Source organism: Eleutherodactylus coqui, unplaced genomic scaffold, assembly GCF_035609145.1.
Source record: "Eleutherodactylus coqui strain aEleCoq1 unplaced genomic scaffold, aEleCoq1.hap1 HAP1_SCAFFOLD_30, whole genome shotgun sequence".
NCBI lineage: Eukaryota > Metazoa > Chordata > Amphibia > Anura > Eleutherodactylidae > Eleutherodactylus > Eleutherodactylus coqui.
Window position 1 is genome coordinate 1,396,218 of NW_027102247.1, and position 14,381 is coordinate 1,410,598.

Genomic DNA, 14,381 nt, shown 5'->3' on the forward strand with positions numbered 1-14,381 from the left:
CCTGCGGGGGGCAGATTATCTCCATATCAAACACAACACTTGGTTTTGGAAGTTCTTTTCCCATCCCCGCATTCAGCATCCCATAACTTCTGCATCTTTCCCGGTCAGAGGTATGTGAGGCCTTGCTTTCTACGTGACGAGCTTTTTGCCCCATTTTGGGTCCATACTTTTGATCACTTAGTATTTTGCCTCCATTTATTAGAGGTTTGTCTTTCTCCAGTTTTTCTGTGTTTGATAGTGTATTCAGTGTATTGTACAGGCCATTACGGATATGGTGATACCAAATATGGGGGTCTTCACCCCCCCCCCATATGAAATAGAGGAAAATGCACAGAAAAGTTGAATATCTATATCTCTCTCTATAGGGGCCACAACAGCCATGATTATACAAGAGGCTTCTGTACCGCAATGCCTCATCAGTTACAGTAGTGATCATAGGTAATGGCAAGCAGGGACACCTGTTGTCATGGCAACCAATCGGCCCGCCACGATTACAAGGGCCAGACGACATAACATAGGGAGCATGCTCCCTCAGGGAATCCTCTACTTGCTGCCATCTCAACAGAATGTAGGAGTTTAATAGTAGGGATCGCTATCCTTAGGTACCCTGCTGTAGCAGTGGGAAGCCCGCTATCGGATGGTGTGAGCTCAGCTTCTGATCCCACGCCATCCACATGATGTACGTTTGTGTCCTGTTGTGGCAAGTACCACACAGCCAGGACAGACGTACATCCGGTGGCATTAAGGGTTTAACCCCTTAAGAGATAACTTATGTCCTGGGTGGCTGGTACTTGCTGTAAACTCGTGGGAGCAGAATCTGAGATTGTACTATCCCACAGTGGGAGCTGGCTGGGACTGACAGCAATCTATGCTGATCGTGGCATGTAAAGGGTTCACAGAGGGAGCTGGCTGGGACTGACTGCAATCTATGCTGACCACGGCATGTAAAGTGGTCAAAGAGGGAGCTGGCTGGGGCTGACAGCAATCTATGCTGACCGTGACATGTAAAGGCTTCACAATGGGAGCTAGCTGGGACTGACAGCAATCTATGCTGACCGTGGCATGTAAAGGGTTCACAGTGGGAGCTGGCTGGGGCTCACAGCAATCTATGCTGACCGTGGCATGTAAAGGGTTTATAGAGGGAGCTGGTTGGGACTGACAGCAATCTATGCTGACCGTGGCATGTAAAGGGTTCACAGAGGAAGCTGGCTGGGACTGACAGCAATCTATGCTTACCGCGGCATGTAAAGGGTTCACAGAGGAAGCTGGCTGGGGCTGACAGCAATCTATGCTGACTGGGCATGTAAAAGGTTTACAGAGGGAGCTGGCTGGGACTGACAGCCATCTACGCTGATCGCGACATGTAAAGGGTTTACAGAGGGAGCTGGCTGGGGCTGACAGCAATCTATGCTGACCGCGGCATGTAAAGGGTTCGCAGAGGGAGCTGGCTGGGACTGACAGCCATCTTGGCTGACCGCGGCATGTAAAGGGTTCACAGTGGGAGCTGGCTGGGATTGAAAGCAATAAATGCTGACCACGGCATGTAAAGGGTTTACAGAGGGAGCTGGCTGGGGCTGACAGCAATCTATGCTGACCGTGGCATGTAAAAGGTTTACAGAGGGAGCTGGCTTGGGCTGACAGCAATCTATGCTGACCGTGACATGTAAAGGGTTCACAGAGGGAGCTGGCTGGGGCTGACAGCAATCTATGCTGACCGTGGAATGTAAAGGGTTCACAGTGGGAGCTGGTTGGGACTGACAGCAATCTATGCTGACCGTGGAATGTAAAGGGTACAATGGTGTCGCATCTGTAAGAAGTCCCCGTGCTGCACGCAGATGGCGCAGAGCGGTGCAGTTGGGGCCGCGCCATGTCCGCTAGGTGCTGTTATTCACCCGCCCCTCCAGCCTCCTGTGCGGCAGCAGCCATGCATGAAGACTCGGCCTGCGCTGTGCAGATGGTTCTGTTGTGCGCATAAACCTCTCTTTATTTATGACCCCACTAGTCCCAGCGAAGACTAGAGAGCCCCCCCCATTACCCACAATGCCCCAGCGGAGACTATGGCCCCGCCCATTACCCACAATGCCCTGGTTAAAGCAGCTGTAAACACTAATGCCCACTAGAGATATGATGGCCTCACCTGCTGGATGTGCAGCTCTGCCTGCAGGAACTGAAGGCCACCGCACCCACCCCAAAAGACATGAAGTTCAGAACTGCTGCGTCCTCCCCAGCGCTGCCGCCCACTAGCCCCGCCCCGCGCTCACTGATTGGATGGTGCGTCTGGAGTGTAGTGGCTGCTGGGAGATCCTACCACCAGCCAATACATTCTAGCCAGCAGATCAGTGAAGTCGCTAGAGTGGAGCTACTGAAGAGAGGAGCCGCTCCAATCTAGTCTTGTGGAGCTAGTGAGCTCCATATTACCTTCAGAGGGGAAGGATGGGTGGGGGGCTGCTGGATCCTGACAGTCATCAAAGGGATGACAACCAGCTAGAACTAGGAGTAATAGATGCAATATAGACCATCCACCATAACACTGATACATATGGTTGGTGAGGAGACAAACTGCTATAGGCGTGCCGCGCGCGTGCGCCGGGCACATCCGCCGGGCCGAAGAAAGAAGATCTGCCCGGTCCGCTACGGGTAAGTTATTCTTATTTTAGGTCTCCCGCGGATCCGGACGGCTTCTATAGGCTTCAATAGAAGCCTGCGGGAGCCGTCCCCGCGGGAGACCCGCACCTAAATGGAGCATGTCCACATTTTTATTAATTCACTTTTATTGACCATCCGCAGGTATTTATCTATCCGCGGGTGGTCATTGCATCCCTATGGGGTGCGGATCCGCGTGCGGGTGATCCGCTGCGGATTTTAATTCTTCTTTTCCCCGTGGACATGAGGCCTAAAGGCTCTGCATATCCAAGTGATTCTGATATTGTTTTTTTGCCACATGTTGTACTTGATTTAGGTGGTGAAGATCGGGCGGCGCCTGTCATCTCGTAGCAATTTCCAAACTTCCGCGCACTGGCACGGAGTGTAAACTGCTGGTGAAGGGGACAGGATTCCATTTGTTCTGGGGCAGTTGCACCTACGAAAGTCACAGAAAATAGAAATGATTGATTTCAATGGGTTTGTTCACAGGCGCGTATTTTCCATGTGCATTTCGATCGCACAAAAAAATACGCAGCATACTATATTTTCTCGCACATTCTCATAGGGAAAGAACGCATATTATACTAATTGTCTATTTCACTAGCTGAGATAATCGTTGCGTGTTATTTCTTTGTCTGTGCAAATATGCGTAAGCTCATCGGAATCCAGCCTAAATGTAAACATATATCTTTATAAGGCCATTTTCACACTGTTACTACGGTTCCATGCGTTTTTGGCGCTGCACTCCCATGTGTATCCAACATGTCGGGGCTTCCTCTATATCAGTGATGGCGAACCTTTTAGAGACTGGGTACCCAAACTGCAACACAAAACCCACTTATTTATCGCAAAGCGCCAACGTGTCAGGGGCGGGGCTGATCAGGACGTATGATTTTACCCCCGTCGTTCTAAAAAGGACAGGGCCTCTTTAACCCTCTGCAATCCAATTTTGGATTTGGGTTGCCATGGGGCTTTTCTTTTTCTGCCTTATACTATGGCGCCTTCTGCTGGCTAAAGTTAGGGCTCATTCCCACGGAGGGATTTATGCTGCGTAAATCTGCTGCGTTGCCCGCAGCTATTAGGTTCTATTGAACCCAATAGCTCAATGCTCACGGTGCGGAATTCCATCGTGGAATTCCGCACCGTGAAATCACCTGACCTCACCCGCGGTATGCTTTATTTGCCGCGGGTGTACGCGCGGCCGGCCTCCATTCTAGTCAATGGAAGCAGTGCGTCACGCTATCTTCCGCTGTAGCACAGCGGAAGATAGAGTAAAAACCGCTTCCCCGCCCACCGCCAGCCACGTCATATGACCCAGTAGATTTTGGTAGGCCGCTGTCTCCCCCTTGTGTGCTGCATTAAAAATGCACTCTGCTAAAAATAAAAAGGGTCCAGTTCTGTGGCTTCTCGGAGGAGATAGGGGATCCCCCACCTCCAGTCCACGAGCTGCAGCGGAGACTGACTAACATGGCTGCCAAGTCCGGTATTTATACTTCTAAATTGATGACATCACAATGCAGTGACACCAGCCTGCCAGACACCTGGCTCATTTGCATACAGTGTGTATGTATGTATGTATGTATGAATGAATGAGTATGACTGAATGAATCTATCTATTTATTAATTATGTAGATTATAGATATAGATTATATCTGAATTATAGATCTTGTGCATATAGATTAAAGATAGATTTTAGATGATATATATATATATATATTTATATATCTACATACATACACAAACACATAAAGCTGTATTATGTATATATGTAGATTCTATAATGTATGTTGATTATATAATAGATCTATTGATTGATAGATAGATAATCCATAGATCTATTATATAATTAATATAGATGATAAAATCTACACAGATATAAATAATCTAAAATCTATCATCTGGATATAATGTATGTCTATAATCTACTCACTCTATCTATCTATCTATCTATCTATCGCTATACAAATAGCAAGATTTATTTCTCTATATAATCTATAGTTATGGATGGATGGATGAATTTATTTATGTATGGCGGGAAAAAAAAAAGGCCTGCTGTACATTTTAACTTCTTCAGATGACCATGCTGATCTATAGTTATTCTTACTAGGGTCTACTAATGCCAGCCCAGGGGAAGCCAATAAAGCCCTATGGGCTCGAAGCCAATTTTCCTTTTTTTGGGAAAAAGTTTCCGTCCGTCCCCACTCGAAATGCGTCCACCAAAAGAGATCTCTCAAAACGACCGACGGACGCACCTTCAGAGGCAAACTAGTGCTTGCTTCTAGTGTCATCGTCTGCTTAACCATCCTGCGTAGGGAGGTGACGAGTCCTGCAGGCTCTGCAAGCCTAGGATGCGTGAGCACGGTGCAAGAGGAAGGACTGAGGAGGATGTGAGGGGGAGGGGGGAGGGCGCGGTTGATAAAGCGTTGGGTGGGGCTATGCAAAGGTCTTCCAGCTCCCTCAGAGCATTGTGGGTGCGCCCGGAGTGCTGCCTGAGCGTGTTGCATCTGATACGTCCCCTATTTGGGGATCATTTATTAAAGGGAGCATAGGTGCAGCACGTTTCTGTAAAACCAATAGAGGGCGCTGCAATGTTACTGTAGAAACCAATGGACAGCATGGGAGGTAGCTATACATAGATTTTAAAGACGACGACTGCCAAGGCTAAAGCCCGTGTATATTCCATAGACTATAGCTATCTCCAGGATAGCTGCATGCGCAGTCGTGTGCCGGGTTCGCACGTGCGCAGTCGCGCCATTGTCTCGCACGGCTGCTTTCATTCCGCGCTTCCTGACAAGGCAATGTACGCATACGTCACTAGTGAAGGAAGCGGAAGGTAGCGCAATGTACACTTTTTGACCGGATGGAGGAAAATCGGGTTGCTGGAGGTCACGTGACCGAAGTGACAAGCGGCTCCAGGAGAAGATTTGGGATAAGAAGAAGAGGTAAGCAGGCTCCCTGGGGAGCAATAGGTAAGTATACAGTATATTTTTTTGTTTTTAATGACAGAACCCCTTTAAGGCTCTATTATGACACTTTTCGAACCGTGGTATGGTTACATGCGGGGAGTGTGAAGACGGTATGGTTACCTAAGGGGGGTGTGGTGACAATACGGTTACACTAGGAAAGTGGGCTTACATGAGGGGAGCGTGGAGGCGGTGCGGCTACAGAAGGGGAGTGTGATGGAACCCCTAACAATAATCTGTGCCGTGTCATTTCCATAAATGTCATAGAAGGTAATGAAAATGAAGTGAACAGTTTAGCATACAGTAATTCCCCTTTCACATGGGCCAAAATTCTCACTATTCTCACTTACCCAAAGGAAGCAGCTGGTGACAAAACATGAAACGTGGGCAAGGAGGCTCTGGTATCCTGTTGTACCACTTCTAGCTTGGATACAAGAGGTTATACAGATGGGAATGGAGGCTCTAGTACCCTGTTGTACGCCTTGTAGCTTGGATAAAAGATAAGATAAGGACAGGGAAGGGGACTCTAGTACTGCGTTGTACCACTTCTAGCTTCTAGTATAGAAGATGGGGAACAGGCGGCTATGGAGGCTCTATTCTAGAGAATCAATACAGTAAGCAGTGGAGTAGGTCAGTAAATCAATGGCTGAAATAACAGTTGAATTGTGTTACCACGTTACTACTGACAGTCCTCACCTCTTTAGTAACAGGTGGCATGGCTGAAGCCTCATCACAGTATTTCAGTGCCAGAGCTTTCTGTCCTCGGTCTTTGTAGCACTGGGATGAAAGATAAAAAACACCAAAAAAAGCAAAAACCAGTAAAGCAATAGAATCTTACAGTAACTTTGGGGCATTACAGCAGCACACAATGTCCCTGCAGGTTGGATTACAGATGAGTGCTGCTGTATGGTGCCTTCATACCTCTAGGGCAGGATACCTACCTGATATGTATTGTCATGGGGCGCACCAAGATCTTGTCTCAGGCTTTGCTTGCAGTCCTACCATATCGCACTAAATGCAGAAGTGCAGTCAATGCAGCTTTTTACCTAAAATAGTAAAAATTGGTCAAAGCCTCATGCAGTGTATTACCTGACCCTGGAATAACATCAATGGCAATTATAAGAATAATGCTGATAATAATACAAATTCTGTATGTCTGTTTTCAGCCTTACAAAACTATAACTATAGAAGTTTAAATTTATACGTAAAGCTAGATATTTTTAGAAATATCTATATTGATATATAACTATCTATTTTTATAGCTAGATATATATCTATGCAGTAAGATACATTAGATCGATGGTGACACACGCACCCGAAACAAGGACCACAGGTTGTAAGCAGCCATTTTTCCGTCAGTCTCCACTGGAGTCTCTCCCAGGCCCAAACTGAACCTACCTACCTGAATTGTAAGTACCTACCTTCTTGTTCTCTATGAAAGAACTGAGCGTACCTTTTAAAAAAATGGCGGCGGCAGCAGCAACCAATCAGATTTTGTATAGTTTATGTATAGCTACCTGCCATGCTGTCCATTGGTTTCTACAGTAACATTGCAGCGCCCTCTGTTGGTTTTACAGAAAAGTGTTGCACCACCTATTGGATTTACCCAAACTTACAGCACCATAGAGATTAGCGGGTCACCTCCCAGTTCTCCATCTTTTTGCCCTATTTTTCTCTAGGGTGGTTTCAAACCGGCGGGTAAAATCGCGCCATTTTTAACCGATGCGTTGGTTATTGAAAAAAAAAAAAGCAGATTTCGCAGCCAATGATTCCCGACGGTTCCCTTCCCTTCAGCAAGGTTTTCACTGATGTGATGTTGAGAGAGAAAATCGCAGCCTGCTGTGTCCTTCTGCGCAGTGCGTTTTTTAAAATCTCCCATGTAATCCTATGGAGGCTGCGTTTTATCGCATCACAAGGCGACAAATATGCGCTGCAATGTTAACACTGGAAAGTCCTACCGACTTGCGCGTTAAACAAAAACATGTGGTTTTTAATGTGCGCGGCAGCGATGCGATTTAATCCTCTAAAAAAAAAAAGCATCGCTGGTGATTGTCACGGCCGTATATTGGGACAAAACTAAGCCTAAGCTTTCTGTGGTTTCGTTTTCACCAGCAGTATTCTCTCCCGTTAATACTTGACCGAGAAAATATAGGACCTCCCCTATGAATACTATGTGCGTGAAAGATCAGGCGGCCGCCATATTCCCACCATTTATTTTGTTTCTTACAGTTGCTCCTACAGCGGTGTGTGTGTGTTTGTATATGTATGTGTGTATGTATGTGTATATATTTTAGACACATACACACATCGCAATGCATTGTTCTTACAAGGCGCACTGCACTGGCAGACACACTCGCATATTTGCCATGCGAGATATAGGTTTGAGTTTCTCGGGCTGATATAGTGCTCACTTGTGTAAAATCAGCCACAGAGAATGAATTTAACATCACCAAAGACATAAAGCTATACATTGCCCTCTATTGTCAGCATGCTGTTATCCTGACCCCCAAGTGTCAATGCATAATGCATCCCAAGTGGCAGCTTGCCCACCCATATCACGTCTTGTATCCAAGCTAGAGGCGATACAACAGGATCTGTTTCACATTTTGTATCCAAGCTAGAGGTAGTACAACTTTAACTTTTTTCCTTCTGCTTTGCTCAGATTCATTCAAATACTGTGGGTCAAAATACGCAGCACAGCCCTAGAGGAATTCGTTAAGGGGTCTAGTTTTTTAAACAGGGTCATTTGTGGGGGTTCTCCCAAGTGCTCAAGGGCTCCACAAGTGAGCAATAGGACCTAAAACACTTTCATGCAAAATAACTGTTCACAAAGCCACCGGCTGCTCCTTTCGGTTTGGGCCCCATTGTGCATACGGACACAAGATTAGGGCCACAATGGGTATATCTCTGAACACGGGACATACGGGGGGTCTCCATTTTGGGGTGCCAATCCTCATCTTCATGTGCAATATAGAAAAAAAGCCCATCATTAAAATTAAAATGACATATTTGCAAAAATATGAAATTTAATTTCTTCCCCTCCAAATTGCATTAATTCTTGACAAAACCTGTGGGGTAAAAATCCTCCTGACCCCCTCAGTGAATACATTAAGGGGTGTAGTTTATAAAATGGGGTCATTTGTGGGGGGATCTATCATTTGGACACCCATGAGACTTTGCAATCTTGGCTTGGTGCAGGAAAAAAAAGTGTTCCTCAAAATGTTAAAAATCAATGTAAAATTTGTACGTCTCCTGTTTTTCTAATGTGCGTCCAGAATAAAGTAAACAGATGGAAATATATATCTTATCAAAGATTTGTACAGTATGTTTGCACATATTTGAGATATTGTGGCTGAAAATAAATTACATTTTTATAAATTTTTTCTCAATTTTGACGCTTTTAATAAATATACACTAATTTTCTCAGACTATTTTCACCACCTAAATGAAGTACAACATGTGGCAAAAAAACAATATCAGAATCACTTGGATATGCAGAGCCTTTAGGCCTCATGTCCACGGGGAAAAGAAGAATTAAAATCCGCAGCGGATCACCCGCACGCGGATCCGCACCCCATAGGGATGCATTGACCACCCGCAGGTAGATAAATACCCGCGGATGGTCAATAAAAGTGAATTAAGAAAAATGTGGAGCATGAAAAAAAAAATGGACATGCTCCATTTAGGTGCGGGTCTCCCGCAGGCTTCTATTGAAGCCTATGGAAGCCGTCCGGATCCGCGGGAGACCTAAAATAAGAATAACTTACCCGTAGCAGACCGGGCAGATCTTCTCTTCTTTGCGGCCCGATCTTCTTTCTTCGGCCCGGCAGATGTGCCCGGCGCACGCACGCGGCACGCCTATAACAGTTTGTCTCCTCACCAACCATATGTATCAGTGTTATGGTGGATGGTCTATATTGCATCTATTACTCCTAGTTCTAGCTGGTTGTCATCCCTTTGATGACTGTCAGGATCCAACAACCCCCCCCCCCCACCCACCCATCAGGATCCACCAGCCCCCCCACCCATCAGGATCCAACAGCGCCCCACCCATCAGGATCCAGCGGCCCCCCACCCATCAGGATCCAGCGGCCCCCCACCCATCAGGATCCAGCGGCCCCCCACCCATCCTTCCTCTCTGAAGGTAATATAGCGCTCACTAGCTCCACAAGACTAGATTGGAGCGGCTCCTCTCTTCAGTAGCTCCACTCTAGCCACTTCACTGATCTGCTGGCTAGAATGTATTGGCTGGTGGTAGGATCTCCCAGCAGCCAATACACTCCAGACGCACCATCCAATCAGTGAGCGGGGGCGGGGCTAGTGAGCGGCAGCTCTGGGGAGGACGCAGCAGTTCTGAACTCACGATATTTTTGTATCTTAGTGAACTGAATATGGCCACCACCACAACTTGCCTCCAGCTTTCCTAGTCTTCTGCACAACATCATTACATGTCTACACCACTTTGTTTTCAGGAGCCGAGGCAAGTGGTGTGACGACTACCGAGCGAGGCTCTGTTCGTGTCAGCGGTAGGGGGCTCCATGATGGTCATCAGGTTACCAACAGTTCTGTCACCCAGCTTTCCTAGTCCCTGAATGGCCAGTCAGCCTCCTTTTGTCATATCACTGTAGGGCAGTGACTCCCACCTCCAGTCCTAGGGACCCCACAGGTCATGTTTTCAGGACTTCCTCAGTGTTGTACAGGTGATGTAATTATCATCGGTACCTCAGACATTGCCACAGGTGTTCTTACTATACGAGATCCTGTACATGACCTGTTGGGGGCGCTGAGGGGCGGAGGTGGGGAGCACTGCTCTAGAGGGTTCTAGGAAAGCTGGGAGATCCATTGTGTTGGCATTAGGTTAGCTGAACCCCCAGCGATCCGCTGTAATCCAAGGAAGATCTGGCAGTAAGGCTAATGTCACACAGTGAGTGCGATACCAGGCCGTGAATCGCGGCCCGTTTTCGCGCTCGCTAACGTACGATTTTTCTGTGGATGTGAGTCATTTTTGTAATAAAACTGCCTCCCCTCCCTCCCGCTGCGGCTGTCCGCTCCTAGCACGCGGTGCGATGCTGCCGCCAGCCCCATTAAAACAATGGGTGATGCAAGGCCCCGCCCAAAGATAGAACGAGCCGCGGTTCATATACGTGCAATATTTGCTCTGCCGCGTGAAAAAGGCCGAAGTGTTCAATTCCCCTGCAACGCCCCCGCAGGAGAAATTAAGTATTACGCCGTCCTTCTGCCATATGATGAACAGACATGTTGGCTGCACCATATGGTAAACTGGAGTCGGGTAATAGTGAAACGCTCAAACGTGGGAATACAACCGTTTATGTTCCATCTGAATATTGGCGCATTTACGGTTGGCGTTCGGAGGCAGAACACGTCTTAAGCAGGATTTTCACACAATGAACACAGAAACAGCAAACCTGCTGTGAAGTCGAGGAGCGTCCGACACGTTCGCAGCAATACGTACAAATCTGCCGCAGGACACCGACAGCGGAGATTATTAGCACCACGTGGTCCAGCAAGCTACAAACATGGCCTAAATGTTAGGAGGCTCGTATATATTAGGGAGTCCCCTAATACTCAGGCCGCGTTTACATGAGCGTCAAAGTCACACTGCGACAAATCACGTGTTTGTTCGGCCTATGCTTTCCAATGGGGCAATTCACATGTTTTGGAGGGTGCGACATCCCGATATGCCCGCGACTCGTGAGGTTTCGTGGCCCATGTTATCCTATGGAGCCTTCCTCTCTGTTGCATCGCATGAAAGCGTGATTTTTGTGCGGTGTGCGATGCAACTTTGACAGGAGGAAATCCTATCATCACAGCCATAACCTAAGGCCTATATATATACACACACATCACCTAGGAGCGCTGCCCGGCGCTGCTGCAGCTTCCTCCCAGTATATATATATATATATATATATATATACACATATATATATACACACACTGGGAGCTGTCCAAATCCGCAGCTATGGTTGTGGTTTACACGGAGAGACGACAAGGAGCCGTTCATGTTTAGCCCATGTAAAGGACGCCATCAGCCAACAAATGAGCATTTCCTCGTTAGTCCGCTCATTAGCACTATATCAGCCCGAGAAACTCAAACCAATATCTCGCATGGCAAATATGCGAGTGTGTCTGGCAGTGCAGTGCGCCTTGTAAGAACAATGCATTGCGATGTGTGTATGTGTGTAAAATATATACACATACATAAACAAACACACACACACCGCTGTAGGAGCAACTGTAAGAAACAAAATAAATGGTGGGAATATGGCGGCCGCCTGATCTTTCACGCACATAGTATTCATAGGGGAGGTCCTATATTTTCTCGGTCAAGTATTAACGGGAGAGAATACTGCTGGTGAAAACGAAACCACAGAAATCTTAGGCTTAGTTTTGTCCCAATATACGGCCGTGACCATCACCAGCGATGCTTTTTTTTAGAGGATTAAATCGCATCGCTGCCGCGCACATTAAAAACCACATGTTTTTGTTTAACGCGCAAGTCGGTAGGACTTTCCAATGTTAACATTGCAGCGCATATTTGTCGCCTTGTGATGCGATAAAACGCAGCCTCCATAGGATTACATGGGAGATTTTAAAAAACGCACTGCGCAGAAGGACACAGCAGGCTGCGATTTTCTCTCTCAACATCACATCAGTGAAAACCTTGCTGAAGGGAAGGGAACCGTCGGGAATCATTGGCTGTGAAATCTGCTTTTTTTTTTTTTCAATAACCAACGCATCGGTTAAAAATGGCGCGATTTTACCCGCCGGTTTGAAACCACCCTAGAGAAAAATAGGGCAAAAAGATGGAGAACTGGGAGGTGACCCGCTAATCTCTATGGTGCTGTAAGTTTGGGTAAATCCAATAGGTGGTGCAACACGTTTCTGTAAAACCAACAGAGGGCGCTGCAATGTTACTGTAGAAACCAATGGACAGCATGGCAGGTAGCTATACATAAACTATACAAAATCTGATTGGTTGCTGCTGCCGCCGCCATTTTTTTAAAAGGTACGCTCAGTTCTTTCATAGAGAACAAGAAGGTAGGTACTTACAATTCAGGTAGGTAGGTTCAGTTTGGGCCTGGGAGAGACTCCAGTGGAGACTGACGGAAAAATGGCTGCTTACAACCTGTGGTCCTTGTTTCGGGTGCGTGTGTCACCATCGATCTAATGTATCTTACTGCATAGATATATATCTAGCTATAAAAATAGATAGTTATATATCAATATAGATATTTCTAAAAATATCTAGCTTTACGTATAAATTTAAACTTCTATAGTTATAGTTTTGTAAGGCTGAAAACAGACATACAGAATTTCTATTATTATCAGCATTATTCTCCTTGTCGTCTTTCTGTGTAAACCACAACCATAGCTGCGGATTTGGACAGCTCCCAGTGTATATATATATACATATATACTGGGAGGAAGCTGCAGCAGCGCCGGGCAGGTCACATGACCCATGTCATGGCGAAAGACTCCATAGAGCTCCAGCCTTAGGGCTCATGTCCACGACTGTGTTCTCACCGCAGAGACGCAGCGTTTTACGCATACCACCGTGGGCTCTTCGGCCAGATTCACACAGATGTATTTGCGCAGCATATTATGCATGAAAAATATACATGCTAAATACACGTCAGTAGAACCCGCTGATTGCAGCGAGTTCCTTCACATAAGTGTATGCGCATTTTGTTAAAAAAAAAAAAGCAGTCCCCTTTATTTTCTCGTGCATTTCTGCAGGGGCAGAACATGTATTATTCTAATTACACTAATTGCCCATTTCAATAAATGGCGGCATGGTTGCGTGTTTTTTTGCGCTTGCAAATGTGCTTGATTCGTGCTAACAAAAGTACAGTAAGGGCCGCTTCACACAAACATATTTGTTTCAATGGATGCCTTCAGAATTCTCTTTACTCACACATTTCGCATGCGTGCAAAACCTCACCATGCTCTATTTTTGTGCACATTTGCGCACCAAGGGTCCCTGTACAAGTCTATGGGAAGTGTGCACGTAACCGATTCCTATCTCCAAAAAAAGTTATAATAAACAGCGATAAAGTCTTATAAACTCCAAAATGGTACAAATAAAAACTACAGGACATCACGCAAAAACACGAGCCGTCGCACAAGTATCATGCGATACTTCCGCCATGTATCACGTGGACATGAGGCCTAAATCTAAGTGCTTGGTTGTTAGCAGCCGCAGCTGCGCTGCACCTCTTGCTCATCAGTTTTTTTTCCTGCTTTTGGAAACTGCTGTAGGAAAGGGGGTGCACCAGTACTGGAGGTACTGCAATACCAGGTCAATGTGCGGAGTGGACAGAGCAAGCACTTTTTCCAGCTCCCTGTTCTAAATATCCATTTAATATATGATCCCCAGATAGGGGACGTATCAGATGCAACACGCTCAGCCAGCACTCCGGGCACACCCACAATGCACTGAGGGAGCCGGAAGACCTTTGCATAGCCCCGCCCAACGCCTTCTCAACCAGGGTGAGCCGTCCCCGCGGGAGACCCGCGCCTGAATGGAGCATGTCCGGATTTTTTCCTGCACGCGGGACCCGCGCCTGCAGGGAAAAATGACATCCGCAGGTATTTTACTACCTGCAGGTGTCTAATGCATCCATATCCATTGCATAGCGCCGATCGCAATGTCGGGGGTGGGGGGGTCCGAACAGCCCGGGATGACAGCTCCATGCTGCGGACACCGACAGCATGGAGCTGTCACGTCCAGAGCCCGAGGGGCTTTATTCTCTG

At 46.8% G+C, this 14,381-nt stretch overlaps 1 pseudogene; it reads right to left on the reverse strand.

Moving 5' to 3' along the window:
* Positions 1-13,889: 13,889 nt before the first annotated feature.
* LOC136601135 (U2 spliceosomal RNA) lies at positions 13,890-14,017 on the reverse strand (annotated as a pseudogene).
* Positions 14,018-14,381: the final 364 nt, after the last annotated feature.